This window comes from Triticum urartu, chromosome 3A, assembly GCF_056163025.1.
Source record: "Triticum urartu cultivar PI428250 chromosome 3A, HENAU_Tu73, whole genome shotgun sequence".
NCBI classification, from domain to species: Eukaryota; Viridiplantae; Streptophyta; class Magnoliopsida; order Poales; family Poaceae; genus Triticum; species Triticum urartu.
Window position 1 is genome coordinate 619,927,407 of NC_141875.1, and position 18,730 is coordinate 619,946,136.

The window sequence follows — 18,730 nt, forward strand, 5'->3', positions numbered from 1 at the left end:
TTGGCGCCTTTTCCGGCGCTCCGCCGGAGGGGGCATTGATCACGAAGGGCTTCTACATCAACACCATAGCCTCTCCGATGATGTGTGAGTAGTTTACCTCAGACCTTTGGGTCCATAGTTATTAGCTAGATGGCTTCTTCTCTCTCTTTGGATCTCAATACAAAGTTCTCCTCGATTCTCTTGGAGATCTATTCAATGTAATCTTTTATTGCGGTGTGTTTGTCGAGACCGATGAATTATGGGTTTATGATCAAGTTTGTCTATGAACAATATTTGAATGTCCTCTGAATTCTTTTATGTATGATTGGTTATCTTTGCAAGTCTCTTTGAATTATCAGTTTGGTTTGGCCTACTAGATTGATCTTTCTTGCAATGGGAGAAGTGTTTAGCTTTGGGTTCAATCTTGCGGTGCTCGATCCCAGTGACAGAAAGGGAAACGACACATATTGCATTGTTGCCATCGAGGATAGCAAGATGGGGTTTATATCATATTGCATGAGTTTATCCCTCTACATCATGTCATCTTGCTTAAAGCGTTACTCCGTTCTTATGAACTTAATACTCTAGACGCATGCTGGATAGCGGTCGATGTGTGGAGTAATAGTAGTAGATGCAGAATCGTTTCAGTCTACTTGTCGCGGACGTGATGCCTATATACATGATCATACCTAGATATTCTCATAACTATGCTCAATTCTATCAATTGCTCGATAGTAATTTGTTCACCCACCATAATACTTATGCTCTTGAGAGAAGCCACTAGTGAAACCTATGGCCCCCGGGTCTATTTTCCATCATATTAATCTTCCAACACTTAGCTATCTCTATTGCCGCTTATTTTACTTTGCATCTTTATTTCTCTTTATCATAAAAATACCAAAATTATTATCTTATCATATCTATCACATATCACTCTCGTAACTAACCGTGAAGGGGTTGACAACCCCTTTATTGTGTTGGTTGCGAGGTTCTTATTTGTTTGTGTAGGTGCGTGGGACTCGAGCGTGGTCTCCTACTGGATTGATACCTTGGTTCTCAAAAACTGAGGGAAATACTTACACTACTTTACTGCATCACCCTTTCCTCTTCTCGGCCTCATCCACACTAGTAGGACATAGATTCTCTACGGGAAGAACATCCTTTAGGTACTTGAGATGCTCATCGAGGCTAGTGTCGGTCCATTTGTTTTTAGCCTTCGTCTTCAGGAGTTGGAGCATGAAACTCAAGCGGGTCACCTCAGGATTGCAACCATCATACAATGGAGTGTTCGAGTCTACCACCAATTGCTGCAGCTTAGCCTCCTCTCTAGGAGGAGCTCTCTCAATACTCGTCTCCTTGTGAAGCAGTGCTTGAACATGAGGGTCCCGCATGATTGAACTTAGTACCGACGAACTATGCTGCGTGGAGTCCACATTCTCTCCGCCGCCATGTCCGGCCCCTTCTCCTCCGCCATGTCTGGCCCCTTCTCCGCCGCCATGTCCGGCCTCTTCCCCGCCGCCATTATCGATCATCTCTTCGTCTTGCCCCGTGTCGTCATTGCATGCCACGTCGGTGTCCTCAACATCATCATCCTCATCTTCAATTATCCACTGAGTATAGCCATCCATGAAACCAGTCATGAGCAGGTGCGCTTCGACATGACCATCGTCATAGGGGTCGAGCCAAAGTATTCCTTTGCATTTTCGACACGGACATAAAACCTCTGTCGGGTTATTTTCTTTCATGTCCTGCACCGCTGACCGCAACCACCTATCCACCATCGTTCCACAGACCATCAGGAACGTCTGCTTGGTAATAATAAGATAATTTATTAAAAATGTGTGCATGCATCAAAGTCATACAAAAATTCTGCATGACCTTCCCTAAAGTTAGGACATATAGATCTAGAGTTTGCCCGGAATTCGCTGAAACGGAAATAAATCAACATTTCGGCAAAACATAGGCAACTCAAAAGCACAATTCGGCGTCAACTCATGCCACACACACAATTTCCATCATATCGCCCAATTATCATATCGCACACACATACACATATTTACATTCTTGCAAAAGCATGAAATTTGAGTCACCTATCTCGAGATCGAGCACACGGTGGAGATGATGATGTAGGGAGATCAAAAGTGGACAAAGCTCTTCTTGACAAAGATAGATGTAGTTAGGGGGCAAATAGGTCACTTAAATAAATGCTACATCTACTTAGCTAGCTAATTTGGGAGGAGACAACTTCAACTAGTGGAGGGGGAAGGAAAAAGAGAAAGGAGATGCATTAATGGAGGCGGTGTAGTTAGCTAAGAGTAATGAAGAGAGAGAAAGGTATGTAGAAGAGGGAGAGTAATGGGGGGAGAAGTATTGAGGAAGAAGCAAAGTGAGAGAGAGAGGATGTGGGAGGTAGGGGAAAGGTAAGAGAGTGTAGCGACCCGACCTCAGACGGGCAAGTCTCTTTGCTTAAGTGTCATCCCTGGATCGGTGTGCTGACACACACATTACTCGAAGATTTATAACAGAGGTAAATCACATGTATAAAGTAACGTAAATACTATTACCTCAATCCAAATAGCGAAAGTAACAACAAGGTTGTGGATTCCCATCAACACCAACGGCAAAGTTGAGTGTAGAAATCATAACCCTAACGTATCACTTACTCGTCGTAAGAAATCCTGCAACATGAGACGTTGCAGCCACAAAGGGTCAGTACATTGAATGTACTGGCAAATTCACACCATAGGATAATGATGAATAATAACTATCACTACATGCATATATGGCTGGTGGAAAAGCTCTATGGTTATAATGTTTTTGCGAAAAGCCAATTTTTCCCTACGACAAAGGAATATATTTTATTTAACTACAAAGTTGGTTGATAAATATTGAGAAGGTTCCTCCAACTCAATCCCAAAATAATAATCATTAACCCAATCAAATTAATTAAATAAAGTGTTGAGATCAACATGATAATCCAAGAACCAGATACTCAAGATTGTCCATAACCGGGGACACGGCTAACCATGATTAGTTTGTACACTCTGCAGAGGTTTGCGCACTTTTCCGCACAAGACTCGATCTCCTCCGTTGGATTTCTCTCACTACATGGTGATTGAGAAACGGATGACCGAGACACAGTCTTTCTGAAGCATTAACTCTCTACTCTGGATAGACAGTACCATGTACAACCCATAACATCTGCTAGTCTACCTCTTCAAGAGCTTCACGCAACTTACTCAACTATGATAGAGCCCATAATGGCTTGTGGCTGCACACAGAAGTCTCTAGCATGAATAATCATATGGTCCCTTTGAGCCTGGGTGGCATTCCATAGGGTGATCACACGGGTCCTCCGGGATCCCCTTGGGCAAGCACTGGGTTCTCAGGTGCCCGGGCAAACCACTGGGTGCTCCAGGGTGCCCCTACCATTCCACCCAGATGTGTATTAAAGTAGCCACCTTAAGTTGAACCATTAAGTAAACAATCTCACATATGTTGATGAAGATGATTCGCACTCATAACTCCTGATAGTTCTACTCGTCACACTCCGGTCAATCTAGTGCGAGCAAGCAATAGTAACCACACATAAGCAATCACTCAAAAGATCGGAAAGAACGAAGAAGACACTTCGGAAAACATCAAAACCAAGCAAATAACTCTTGCAACCTAAAATAATTTCTAACAGTACCAAAATTATGTGAATTTGGCCTTGTCAGAAAGTTTAGGTCAAGAGCTTTAATTTGCAAAAATAATAAACTAAATCGGAGTTACGAAACTCAAGTTATGAACAAAAGAAGGTTGAATTCAAATCTATTCTAATTCAAATTTTAAACCTTTCAAAAACATGTTTAATTTGTTTTACTGGATAGAGGATCATAACGAAGAAGTGGGCGTTGGTTTCGTTGGATTTGAACAAATGAGCGAAAAGTAGTGGTCGTTTGAAAAACAGGGACTACACTGTAAAAGAAAAACTACAAATAGGTCCTTGGATAGAAAATAAAAAACTCTACAGTACGAACGTTCGCTGCCGAACGCTAACTACTGAAAACCGTTCGCTACAAAACCCTAACTAATGAATGCTCGCAAAATAAACTAGACTAAACAATAAACCATTTTTTTAGAAAAACCGAAGTAAGCCTAAACCCTAAAAAAACCGGACCAGGCAGTTTTGTACCGGTTCAGGTGGCGGTTCGGGTCGACGGCGGCGGATGGCAGCGGCGGCTCCGGCGTCGAGGCGAATGGCGGCGGCGGTGGCTTCAGCCTCGGGCGGCGGGGTTTGGCGCGGCGGCTCCAAGCGGGAGTGGGGAAGGCGCGGGCGGCGACGGCAAGAAGTGCGCAGCGGTAGAGCAGCGGATCTCGCCGGCGGCGGGTGGAGCGGCGGCGGCTGAGGGAGTCCTAGATTAGGGGGTCCTCAGACAGCCGGACTATATACTTCTGCCGGACTGTTGGACTATGAAGATACAAGATTGAAGACTTCGTCCCGTGTCCGTGTGGGACTCTCCTTGGCGTGGAAGGCAAGCTTGGCAATTCGGATATGTAGATCTCCTCCCTTGTAACTGACTCTATGTAACCCTAGCCCCCTCCGGTGTCTATATAAACCGGAGGGTTTAGTCCGTAGGACAACAACAACAATCATAACCATAGGCTAGCTTCTAGGGTTTAGCCTCTACGATCTCGTGGTAGATCAACTCTTGTAATACTCATATTCATCAAGATCAATCAAGCAGAAAGTAGGGTATTACCTCCATTGAGAGGGCCCAAACCTGGGTAAACATCGTGTCCCCTGCCTCCTGTTACCATCCATCTTAGACGCTCAGTTCAGGACCCCCTACCCGAGATCCGCTGGTTTTGACACCGACATTGGTGCTTTCATTGAGAGTTCCACTATGCCGTCACCATAAGTCTTGATGGCTCCTTCGATCATCAGCAAAAATGGGATCCAGGGTGAGATTTTTCTCCCTGGACAGATCTTCGTATTCAACGGATTCGTACTGCGGGCCAACTCCCTTGGCCATCTGGAGCAGATCGAAAGCTACGCCCCTGGCCATCAGGTCAGGTTTGGAAGCTTGAACTATTCCACTGACATCCGCAGAGACTTGATCTTCGACGGATTCAAGCCCATGTCAGGTGCGCCGCACAGTCATGACGAGCACGACTTAGCTCTGCCGCCGGACAGTGTTCGGGCGATCACACCTGCGGCTACTCCGGCTCTCAATCCGGAGCAGATTGTGCCGTCCGAGGAAGGGTGGATAGACCCCGCCATGGAGGCCGCACACTTAGCGGCGATAGAGCCAAATGCTGACTTCACCCCCTATGAGACGTGTGCTGCCGGACACCTGGATTCGTCCCCGGCCACGGGCTCCGAACCGCCTGCGTCCGTGCCCGTTGAATCTGATTTGGCACCGATCATGGAGTTTTCCTCTGCAGATATCTTTCAGCTAAATTCACTAAGGTCTCTCTCCTTGTCTGGAGACCCTTGGCCGAACTATGTCCGGCTTGAGTGGGAAGCGAACGACGAGGAAATTCGTTCCCCACCCACCACCCACTTAATAGCCACTGTCGACGACTTAACCGACATGCTCGATTTCGGCTCCGAAGACATCGACGGTACGGACGACGATGCAGGAGACGAACAGGAACCACCGCCCATAGGGCGCTGGACTGCCACCTCATCATATGATATATACATGGTGGACACCCCCAAAGAAGGCAATGGCGATAAGGCAACAGAGGATAATCCCTCCAAGAAGCAATCCAAGCACCGGCGTGTGCGGCGCTGCTCTAAGTCCCGCCATAGCAAAAGCAGCGATACTGGTACAAGAGAAAATAATGCTCCGGGTAGTGCCGAAGACGATGACAATCCCTTCCAGCCAGGCCTCAAGCGGGAGGATGGCCAAGCTAGCCCTCAAGAACAGGCAGCAGACGGAGAATGAGAGGATGACAATTACATGCCTCTCTCCCAAGATGAGGTGAGCCTCGGCGACGAAGAATTTATCGTGCCTGAGGATCCCGTCGAGCAGGAGCGCTTCAAGCGCCGGCTTATAGCCACAGCAAATAGCCTGAAGAAAAAGCAACAACAGCTTCGAGCTGACCAAGACCTGCTAGCGGATAGATGGACCGAGGTCCTGGCGGCCAAGGAATACGAACTCGAACGCCCAACCAAGAGTTACCCAAAGCGCAGGTTGCCACCCCAACTCGAGGAGGAAGCATTAAAACCTACATTACCACCGTATGATGCGGCTGATCGGCCACCTCGTGGCCGAGATAGAGTGGCATATCAGCCCCAAGTTCAGCCCGCACCCCGCCACCATTCAAACAAAAACACCAAGGCTCAGGGCAACATGCGGGACCTGCGAGACGTATTGGAAAACAAAGCAGGACATACAAGATCGATCTACGAATCACGGGGGCGCGCCCCAACGTCTGACGATGATCGTCACGCCGGATTTACTAAAAGCAAATCCGGCCGGGCCGAATACAGCAGACAAGACTCGTATGAACTGCGTCGTGACATAGCCCGGCACAAAGGCGCCGCACACCCCCTATGCTTCACTGATGAAGTAATGGTCATGAATTCCCAGAAGGGTTTAAACCCGTGAACATTGAATCATATGATGGCACGACAGACCCTGTGGTATGGATAGAGGATTTCTTCCTCCACATTCGTATGGCCCGCGGAGATGATCTACACGCCATCAAGTATCTCCTGCTAAAACTCAAAGGGCCGGCTCGGCATTGGCTGAATAGCTTGCCGGTAAATTCCATTGGAAGTTGGGAGAACCTGGCAGACGCATTCCTGGATAACTTCCAAGGCACTTATGTGCGACCACCGGATGCTGACGATTTAAGTCACATAACACAATAGCCCGGAGAGCTAGCTAGGAAATTCTGGACTTGGTTCCTAACTAAAAAGAACCAAATTGTCGACTGTCTGGATGCCGAAGCCCTAGCGGCCTTTAAACATAACATCCGTGATGAGTGGCTCGCCCGGCATCTCGGCCAAGAGAAGCCAAAATCCATGGCAGCCCTCACGACACTTATCACCCGCTTTTGTGTGGGCGAAGATAGCTGGTGGGCCCGTATCAACAACATAGCAAGCAACCCTGGCACATCAGAAGCCAGAGATAGCAACGGCAAACCCTGGCGCAGTAAACACAAGCGCCGTAAACATGGTGTTAATGCCGAAGATACGGCAGTTAATGCTCGATTTAGTGGCTCTAAGTCCGGTCAGCGGAAAGGGCCACTCAAAAACAAAAGTTCGGGTCCGTCCAGTTTGGACCGCATACTCAACCGCCAATGCCAAATTCATGGCACACCAGGAACGCCAGCCACCCATACTAACAGAGAATGCTGGGTCTTCAAACAAGCCGGTAGGGCAGGCGCAAAAAACAAAGACGGGGGGACTCAAAGCGATGATGGCGACGAAGAGCCTAGATCACCGAACACAGGAGGGCAAAAGAAATTTCCCTCGCAAATCCGAATGGTGAACGTGGTAAACACCACCCAAATTCCCAACCCGGACCAGATACGCACCCTCAGGGATGCCGACTTAACGGAACTAGTCGTCCCACAATATAAACTGGGGCCAGTCACCTTCAACCGCACAGATCGTCCGGTTAACGCCAATTAGGGCAATCCAGCCGCACTAGTCCTCGACCCAATAATTGACGGGTTCCACCTCACACAAGTCCTTATGGACGGAGGCAGCAATTTAAACCTGCTTTACCAGGACACAGTGCGCAAGATGGGCATCGATCATTCGATGATCAAACCCACTAAAGCCACTTTCAGAGGCATTATACTAGGTGTGGAAGCCAGCTATGCAGGCTCCATCGCCCTTGAGGTAGTCTTCGGATCACCAGACAATTACCGTACCGAAGAGTTAATCTTCGAAATCGTCCCTTTCGCAGTGATTATCAGGCACTGCTCGGACAAACTACATTCGCTCGATTCAACGCGGTGCCACATTATGCCTACTGTAAGCTCAAGATGCCTGGTCCATGCGGCGTCATCACGGTTAATGGCAAGGCCGAACTTTCATTCGGCACCACCGAGTACACCGCTGCCTTAACAGCAGAAGCAATGAACAGTACCCTCCAGCCGAACCTTGAGTCGAAGGCCAGGCTCCCGGACACCGCCAAAGGACTCCGAACTACTTCGCAGCAGGATAGCCTGGCTCATCCGGAGCTCAGTTAAGCACTTCGGCGAAAGCCAGGACAGGCCGCACACAGCGGCTCAATCGCTCTTCGGCACAAAAAAAATTTCTTACATTTCCTTTGCAGGTTCACCTCTACGCTGACCAGGACGGGCGATATGGAGGCAGCTCAAACGCACAGGGCAATCCTTAGATATTCCCCACGATGACCATCCGATTATACTCCGGATCCGCACACTGCTTCTCCCCCCCCCCCCGGTCTCAACAGGTTCCACAGTCATATTTCCTTTTTATCACATTACCTGTACTCATACGCATCGACGTACAATTCAAATACAACATGTGGATTCATATGACGCTTATCTGCTGTTATTTCTTGTTAAAATTCTTTTGTCAAGTGGCATTCATACACCGCGATATACCTTCAAATATGCCAGGGACTTCGTTTTACCCATAATACGGCAACAAATCCTGAACACCTTCACGGAAGTTCGGCACCCCAAACCTATAGCATTATATGCATCAGCTCCGAATCATGTCTTGGGTCAATAGTTGGGTTTGCCCGGCTCCTACGTTTTGGTACCTTATGTTCCGCTATATCGGCTAAGGTAGCATTGGGAGAACTACTGCGATTGTGTCCCGGTTCTTCCGGACGAGCACCTCAGTAGAGAAAGCCGAAAACTGACTGTCATGATACGGCGAGAGCTGGTCAGCTGTTCAAGAGGTTGTAAAATCTTTAAGGATTTCTCCCGCATAATGCCATAACCAATGCAGCGTGCGATGGATCGGTTTTTCTTCCGATCAGGCGCTTATAGAGCCCCTCGTGCGGTCTTCCGAACACCAGGGGCTGCGCCTACCTTCCTAAAGCTCCTATGGCTAAGTGAGAGCGATAAAGCCCTATAGTCTGATTGCCTGGTTCGTTGTGCTGAACACCTCCATCGAAGGACCCAAAACTGGGATAAAGAGTGATCAGGTTTATCCCGAACACCCCCGTACTTCTTACGTGGGGGCAGAAGCCGACGACTGGCCAACTCTCAGGATTAATATATAAAACGGCCGCACATGAGGATAAAATTTTATATAACAGTCAATAAATAATATAAATGACCTCGTTCAAACATTACAAAGGACAACATGATTTGCATTCATGGAAATATAATGTCCTTCGTACATAGCTCCGCCGCTAGGTAGGATCCTTTCAGGACACTCTCATAATATAATTCAGGCTTGTGGTGCTCCTTCCCCTCTAGCGGTCCTTCGGTCATCAGCTTTTTAGCATCCATCTTCCCCCAGTGCACCTTTGCCCGGGTGAAGGCCATTCGCGCGCCCTCTATACAGATCGACCGCTTGATGACATCAAGTCGAGGGCAGGCACTCACAAACCGCTTCACGAGCCCGAAGTAGCTACTTGGAATCGGCTCGGCGGGCCATAGCCGGATAATCAGATCCTCCATGGCTAGTTCCGCCGCCTTATGCAGTTCGATCAGCTGTTTCAGTTGATCGACAAAAGGCACCGGATAATTTGGTGCCAAATACTACAACCAGAAGAGCTTATCCATAGTGTTCCTTTCTTCGGCTCGGTAGAATTGGGCGGCATCCGATATGCTGCAGGGTAGCTCAGCAAATACCCCTGAGAAATCCGAATTCAAAATTAGAAACATAATTTTCTCCTCAAATACTTGCTTTATATGGAAAAATCCTTACCCGACGCGATCTTCCTCGCCTCTTGGAGCCCCTGCAGGGCGCTTTGGGTTTCCTCCCGGGCATTGCTCGTGGCCAGATGAGCCTTGGTGAGTTCGGATTCTTTCTCCGTCAAACTCTGCTCCAAAGTCTCGCATTTCTTCACGGCCTCTTGAAGCTCCTGCTCAGCTTCAATAACCCTGGCCTCGTGTTTCTCACAAAGAGCCTGCTCCACGGCTGCCCTTTTCTCGGCCTCAGCCACAGCCTATTTAAGAGCCTCGACTTCGGTCATCGTCCCTATTGCAAATCATGGAACATACTTTATCATACTGAAAATTCATTCACAATAAACGTGAACAAGACTTGGGCATACCTTGTTTATCTCCCAACTGCATTTTCAACTGGCCAAGTTCTTCTTTGGCCTGCTCTAGACTTTGATTCAGTCCGGAGACCTCCGCAGTATGAGAGGCAGCAGCCGCTACAGACGCCTGCTTATAACAGAAGAGAGATAGATGTCATCAAATGAGTCTTCCTGCGAACATAAATTATCCTCTGTCCGGTTCTTTCTTTCACCGAACAGTGTATCAGGGGCTACTATCCATACCATGACACTCTTCAAAACCTCATAAAACATACCTTAAAACCTTTTACAAGGCTGATACATGCTTCATTCAGTCCACTCTCAGCAGACTGAATCTTCTCAATCACCGCACCCATAAGGGCACGGTGTTCATCGACGATGGAGGCGCGCTTCAGCGCCACCAACAAAGCATCCGACACCTATGGTTGGACAAAGGTTGCCAGGGAGCAAGCACGCCCCCCCTAGCTGAGAGAGGCTCCCTGCTTGATTCTGGAGCCGTATTGGTCTCTGGAATTGCATCTGGCTGGGAGCCGAATTCAAGATGGCCGCCGCCGTCAGCTACCATGGAAATTTTCTCCCCCATGTGTCTGGCCCCTAAAGTTTGACCTCCAGTCGCCACCTTCACGGTCTTTTCCTCTCCTCCTTGGCCGGGGTCCTTCTGGGATGAAGCCTCAGTGTTATTCACTTGTTTGGAGAAAGGGGCCTTCGGGGGCGTCCCCCTCTCCGTAGCATCCGATCTCAGCGAATCCTTTGATGAGGATTGTTTGGTATGGGACCTTGCCGGACTTCAAAAAATATGGCTGAGGTTAAAATACTATGCCATGATGAGTCTGGACGCATAAACGTACTCGGATTTGATATACTCACGAGTTCACCAGGGGCTGGGCCCTGTGATCCCATGCCGGGCCGCTGTCGGCGGCGGCAGTGGACTCCTCCGAAAGAGGAGCTTTTCCCCTTTTAGGTGACTCGGCCTCCAAGTGTCCTTACAAAAAATACACTTCCGTGATGATACGTGTTTGTCACAGTAGGTCGCGTTTTTTGTCATGCATGTACATCCATGACGATTTTATGACAGAATCAAGATAGTCATACCCGTGCTGTCGTATAAGTGTTTCCATGACATTACCAAAATTATCATCACGGAAGTGTCCACTTCCATGAAGATAAATCGAGCGTCACAGAAGTGCTTTCGTCAAGGGTTACCGACACGTGGCATCCACCGTAACGAAACGTCGTTAAGCTATCGGGTCAGGTTTTGGATCCGATAACCCGTTAACAACCCCGACCAATGGAGATTTTCCACGTGTAAAATCATCATTGGCTGGAGGAAACATGTGTCGGCTCATCGTTGGGACAGATGTCATCCACTCATTGGACGGAAGGCGCCTATGATACGTCGACACGTGGCACGGCCCAACAGAGGCCCATTCCTGTGAAAAGGCCGGCCCGTTTGACTTGGTCAAAAGGTGGCGGGCTGGCCCATGGGAAGCCTATTAACGGCCTGTTCGCATATAGCCCATTTACAGCCCGCTAACCCAAGGACCGTTACGCCCTATCCAAATTAGGCCCAGTAGCGTCATCTGGGCCATCCAATATGATTCCAGCCGGTTTTCACTTCTGGCGCATGTATGGCCCATGACGTCTTTCGGCCCATATGAGGCCCTATGTAACTCTTGGCCTATTAACGGCCCGTGCTGAAACTGGCCCATAATGAACAGTGTATCACTTTACACCCATTAACGGCCCGTGGTGAAACTGGCCCGTAATGAACAGTGTATCACTTTACACCCATTAACGGCCCGTGGTGAATGGCCCGTAATGAACAGTGTATCACTTTATACCCATTAACGACTCGTTATTCCATTGAGCCATTTCCAGCCCATGTTATCTTTCGGCCTTCTCAGAGCCCATTTATTCTTGGGCTCATTTCCAGCATTCGTTTACTTATGGCCGGTTACTGTCATTTTCTGCTTGTGGACCAAATTCAGCCCGTGGTTACAGTCGGCCCGTTTGTGGTCCGTTAATATACGTTTGGCCATTTTCATAGCGTCATCAAATACGGCCTATTAACAATGGCCCGTTATGGTTGGCCCATGAACGAACGATTCCAACTCTAGCCCGTTTACAGCCATAATGCGGTTTGTTTGGCCCATGTTTGGCCAATCGATCATACGACCCGTATAAGGCCCATTGATGATATGGCCCGCAGAAGGCCCATTGTTTCTACATCCCGTAGAAGGCCCATTGTTTCTATGGCCCATAGAAGGCCCATTGTTTCTACGGCCAGTAAGAGGCCCAGTGTCACTACAATAAATATTAGCCCATGGTTATTGTGGCCTAGTTTTAAAAAATAGGTTATTGCAGCCACTAGCTAACCGCGGAAAAAGAACTACAATGACTACAAGAAAACAAATAAACAAGACAACAAGGAAATAAATAAGCAAGCAACTAATGCAAGGCTATCACGGCTATTACACATATTACATCCTCTGGGCATCAAAGTTCGCCACCAGTGCAAATATAGGGAACACAGCAGCATATCATATACACTGGTTGTCACAGTTGGCGACCAGTGCAAATATACGCCGCAGCAAAACAAATCCAGAACTCAAACCACTTCAGAAGATCTCAAGAAACAATATCCTGGGTACCCATAATGCTGGCAAGATGCTTAGCAAGCTTATTAACTTTCTCTTGTTTGGCGCTTAAATCCTCTAGCGCTTGCTGTTGCACCAGAAAATATGCATCTGAATTCTGTAGGGACTTCCTCAGTCCTTTAGCTTCCTGTCGCAGCACATCTGATCGATGTCTTGCCGGTTATTTGCCGGTTATAGAGCAATAACAACACATAAGTGTATGAACCTAAAATCAACATAGAGCAGGTTATTCAATTTAAACTGCTCTATGTTATTCAATTTAAACTGAAATCAACATTCTGCTCTATGTTTATTCAATTGAAACTGAAATCAACATATAGTTGATGCAGATAGAACATAAGTATTGTAATGTGCAAGACATGAGAACATAACTGTTTATTCAATTGAAACTGAAATCAACATAGAGCAGGTTACAACAGCAAACCAGTTAAAGAAACAGGTTTAAAACATACCTGTTGCGCCATTGGAGTTTCGATTCCATCCTTCAAATTTGAAAATAGTTGGTATGAGTAAATACAGTAATGCAAGAGCAAAAGAGTATGAACCATAGCTACAGAACCTGACCTGAGAACAAATCTTCTTCTCCTTTAAGCGTTGAGTTGGGATTCGGAGTGGTGGTCCTCATGCTTTGGGCACTGCAGTTCCCTTACTAACTGCTCATGTTTGGGTGCTCTGTGGTGGAGACGGTGCTGTTCAACTGGAACTGGGTCTGCCGGGGTTGGGTTAGAAGGGGTGTAGCTGGTTCTCTGTCCAACTGGGTAGCGGTACAATCTGCGTGAGTCTGGGTTATGTGTGGTGGATCTGGTCCTTGGGCAAGTACAACCGTAGTTCTATCTGCATCAACTAGTAGCACTATCTTTTCTGAAGACCGTGTTGTTACTCCCTTAGATACTGCATCACGCTCTCCAATTCAAATGGCTGATAAACAAGAAAAGTAATTTAAAGTATAGACATTGTATCATAGACAGGTGCAATCACTAGTGCAGAACCGGGCAACAGCACCGGTCCGTAAGGCCCTTTAGTGCCGGTTCCATAACCGGCACTAAAGTGAGGGCACTAAAGCCCCCCCCTTTAGTACTGGTTCAGCATGAACCGGTGCTAAAGGACAACCACGTGGCACGAGCCAGCTACGGGGGCCGGGAGCCCTTTAGTACCGGTTGGTAACACCAACCAGTACTACAAGGTTTGGGGGGGTTTTTGGTTTTATGATTTATTTTTCATTTAATTTTGTGTTTTCCATTTAATTCTTTTTTGTTTGCTGGTATTTTACGATACTACACATTGTACACGTTATGCATATATATATATATATATAGAATTTCTAGTAGAACCAATCATATATATATCATCAAATGTCTCACAAACCACCATATTAATTCACACATACACACATGTATAGCTATATACAATTTCTCCTACATGTTGCCTTCGGAGCCAGTGGCATTAGCCTAATTGGTGCCTTCGGAGCACGATGACAATTGGAAGTGGTTCATGGGGGAGGTAGCGGGTAATGGTATTCTCCCTTCGGTTCTATGACCTGGTCGAGCAAAAATCCCGCTATTTCCTCTTGAAGTGCTTGTACGCGCTCCGTTTCTAGGAGCTTGTCCCGCACCTCTGTGAACTGTTAAGAAGGAGATCAATATGGATGTGTATTAGTTGTGTGACTAGATATCGATAATGGTGTAAAAATTGTGAATAGTGTTCTGACAAACGTACACATTCCTGTCTTTGAGATCTGCTCTTTTCAGACGTCATCATGCGAATGTTCTCACAAATGCAGTATGCACATAGATCAGTCCCATGTGCCTGCTTCAGGGCCTTTACGAGAATGTAATTTGATCAGATAATAATTAATCAAGCATGATAATTAAAGAGATGGCAGCTAGCTAGCTAGCTAGTACTACTTAATTACTTACCTTGGGTCGAAACCATTTCATCTTTTGTTTCCATTCGCCTGGAGTGACGCTGATGAACCTTGCCCAAGCCCTGCCCGCCGACAAAGAAAATGAATAAAGGGGTTATTAAATAGTTCATATCATGAAATGACAAACTAAGTAGGCCAATATATATAGTTAATTATGATTGAAATTACCTGTTGACTATCCCAAACAAGATGTTATAGTCAGTATTTTCTTTGAGTAGTGAGTCCAGTATTTCAACTGTTCTGGCATCAACTTTAATGATACACAAGATCCAGTGAAATCTGCATGCACACACGTTTGCATGTCTTAATTAAGCGGGCATATGTAAGCAAAAACATGTAGCTAGCTAGTAGGCAAAAACAGAGAATTTGTAGTACAAGACAGTGTGACTCACTGGAAGTTGTAAGGAAGTAGTATATCTTCATTGTATTTGAGGCGCTTCAAGAACTCTAGCATGCTGTCCTCTACATGCTTTTCATGATATGCATCTATTCTCCATGTGTATTCATTAACGGTGTTTGGGTCAATGAACCCAATGCCATAGCGTCCACCTTTTTTCATTTCATACATCTTCGTCCTGCATAATACCATAGAAAAGAATATAGTGAGGATAATTACAGGTAATGATTGATCAAAAGGATCACTACAGCTAGCTTGAGACTTAAATTACAGAAAGAAATCACTTACAGACAATAGCAACTGACGATAGATTTATCGAGTGCGTCTTGATTGTATAACTAAAACAGTTCATTATACTCAACGGCCACAGCTTTCTGATGGTAGTAATGATCCTTCTTGACTTCCACCATGAGGGACTCTCGATTGGAACTCTTGGTAATGTCCATGTACCATTGATGCAATTCATACATTCTCGTTGGGAGCTTCTTGACCTCGTCTGGCTTGACCAAAGGTTCACCCCGGACATATTTCCGTTTTATTTCCTCCTCTGTAAGCACATGCATGGGCTCGATCTCGAGGAGTTGTCCAACAGTGATGTTGTGAATTTCAGCCTGCATTATATGCTCCTCGGTTATTACCACATTGCCCACCTCGGGAACGTAAACTGTTTGCCCACAATAATATTGGGCGCGCGTACTGTCACGTGTTGTTGGCACAACAAGCAAGGGGATCAATTGCGCCGCCTGTTCTCCCAGCTGGGGAACGGTTTTCCCGTATTTTTTGACAGCTGCTTGTTGTTTGCTCGAGCTCGAGCTCGCCTCCTTCTGTAGACGTGCTCGATTTAACTTCCTGATGTGGCACTCATAGTCTGTGTCAACAGGCTTGGGAGCTGGTGGTTGAGCCATACAAATGAAGTGGTCAATCTTTTCCGCAGGCACTTTCTCCCTTGGCGGCGGTGGCGGTTTCGGTCCAAAATGGGCGTCCACTTCTGCCCGCACTATGGCATTGGTTTTCTCCTCGGTCCTGTCGTAAGCCCTCTGAGGAAGAGGAGTAGTGAGGCTTGGACCATATTTATATCGCTTGCCTCCGCCTGTACTTCCTGTACTACCTCGACTTGTACCGCTATGCACCATAGCTGCGGGGTGTCTCTTCTGCAATTGCTGAGGCGGCGGAGACGGCTGACGGGGCTGAGTTGGACGAGGAGGAGTGGCCTGAAGTTGTGCCCGACTTGGAGGAGGAGTGGCCTGAAGTTGTGCCAGACTTGGAGGAGGAGTGGACGTCTGACGCTGTGTCGGACTTGGAGGGGGAGTGGCCTGACGCTTTGCCGGACTTGGAGGAGGAGGACTGGCCTGATGCGTTGGTGGACTTGTAGGAGCGGGAGTCTGCTGACTCGATGGCGGACTTCGACGAGGAGTCGGCTGACGCGGTGTCGGTGGCCTTCGAAAGATGATGCGATCCTTTCTCCATAGGATGATACGATGTTTGGCCTCTCCGAGTGTGTGCTCCTCGTCACCTCCAGGAATGTCAAGCTCTAGCCCCGAATATTGGTCCACCACCTCATCAACCAAGACACGAGCATAGCCTGCTGGAATCGGGTTGCAATGGAAGGTTGCCTCGGGGGAATTTGTAAAAGCAACGGCGTCCGCCACCTTCATGGATATGTTCTTAATTTTGAAGTGTAGCTCGCAGTTAGTGTTCTCCATGATGTCATCCATGGGGTATCTATCCAGCATTGCATCACCCGGGGCGGAACCCACGCTGCTTCTCGGCATGGATGGGGCGGTGGTATCCAATGCTGGATCATCCACTAGCTGCTGCAGCTGTTGAGACCCCCTTTGCTGGCTAAGTGAGTCGATTTGCTCCTACTACCGCTGGAATTTTACTACCAAGTCCGCGTGCTTTGATTCTAGTCCTTGAAGGCGTTCATAGTCCAGCTTCCTCTGCTCCTCCTCCATCTTCCTCTGCTTCTTCTCCGCAATCTTCCTTCTCGCACGGGTTCTGTAGTCGGCGTTCCAGTCCGAAAACCCCTCATACCACGGAATAGCGCCCTTGCCTCGTGTTCTTCCCGGGTGTTCAGGATTTCCCAGGGCACGCGTAAGCTCGTCGTTCTCTCTGTTGGGCTGGAACACCCCCGATTGAGCATCTTCTATTGCAACAAGTATCTTATCGTCGGCTCCGTTCAGACATGCCTTCGTCGAAACTTTGCCTGTCTTCGGGTCCAACTCCCCCCCATGCGCATAGAACCAAGTCTTGCACCTGGGGGGGCCAGCTCCTAGTAACCGGAGTGACACCTGCATCCTCCATCTCTTTCTCAAACTTATCCCACTTAGGCATTGCCACCGCGTAGCCACCTGGCCCCAGCTTATGGAACTTATCCTTTTTTTCGGCATTCTTCTTGTTTATTCTCGACTGTTCCTTAGCTAATTCTAAATCCTTGAATTTCACGAAATCGTCCCAATGAGCACTTTGCTTCTCTAGTGTTCCCTCGAATACTGGAGTCTTCCTTCCTCCCTTGACGTACTTGTCCCATTCACGATTCTTGTGGTTCTTGAATGCAACCGCCATCTTCCTAAGAGCAGCGTCCTTGACTTTCTACACATCTGCTTCTATGAAATGATCTGGTAGGGTGAAATGTTCCATGAGAGTATCCCAAAGCAGACTTTTTTGTCTGTCATCGACAAAAGTAAGATCTGGACGTGGCTTCGCTGGCTCTCTCCATTCTTGAAGGGAGATCGGGAGTTGGTCCTTCACAAGAACTCCGCACTGACGAACGAACTTGTCCGCAATCTTCTTAGGCACTAATGGTTCGCCATTAGGTCTGATTGCCTCGATATTGTACTTTACTCCCTCCTTCAACTTTTTGTTCGGGCCTCGTTTCGTCCTGTTGCCTGAAGATTTGCTCGATCCGGATGGCTGAAAGAAGAAAGATCGATTCGTTAATATATCTTCAACTCATTTAAAACATGTGATGATCACCAGATGCCTCCTTATATAAATATATATACCTCGCCGGTCTTTGTTGTTTGAAGATCAACATTTTCTTCGTCATCATCATAATCGTAGTTCATGACTTCATCAATTCGGTCGTCGCGATCGAATATCATATCACCCTCTCCGGTGTTGTTTAGAAATTCGGAGCCATCATAATCTTCTTCATTCTGATCATCATCTGGCCCACGAGGATGGCGTATCATATCGAACAGGGTCTGTTCTCCCTCTCTGCCGGTATTGTCCTTCATAGCTTTTATTTAACTAATCCAAAAGAAATATAAAACAATTTAGTATTCAAATTACATCGTCTCAAATAATAGATATAATATCGAATACATCATCTCGAATAATAGATATAATCTCGAATACATCGTCTCGAATAATATATAATCTCGAATACATCACTAGCTAGGTAGCTAATAAAGATCGAATACTACAGAAGAATCTAGGACACTCGCTGTTCCTGCGGCGCGGGCAGTGGACACCCAAAGAGAAGGAAGCCTCACAGGATCATAGCTGAAGTGAGATCCCTGAAGAAACTGCTAGGTATTGGAGAACCTGCCGCCCTCTAACGCAACCATGT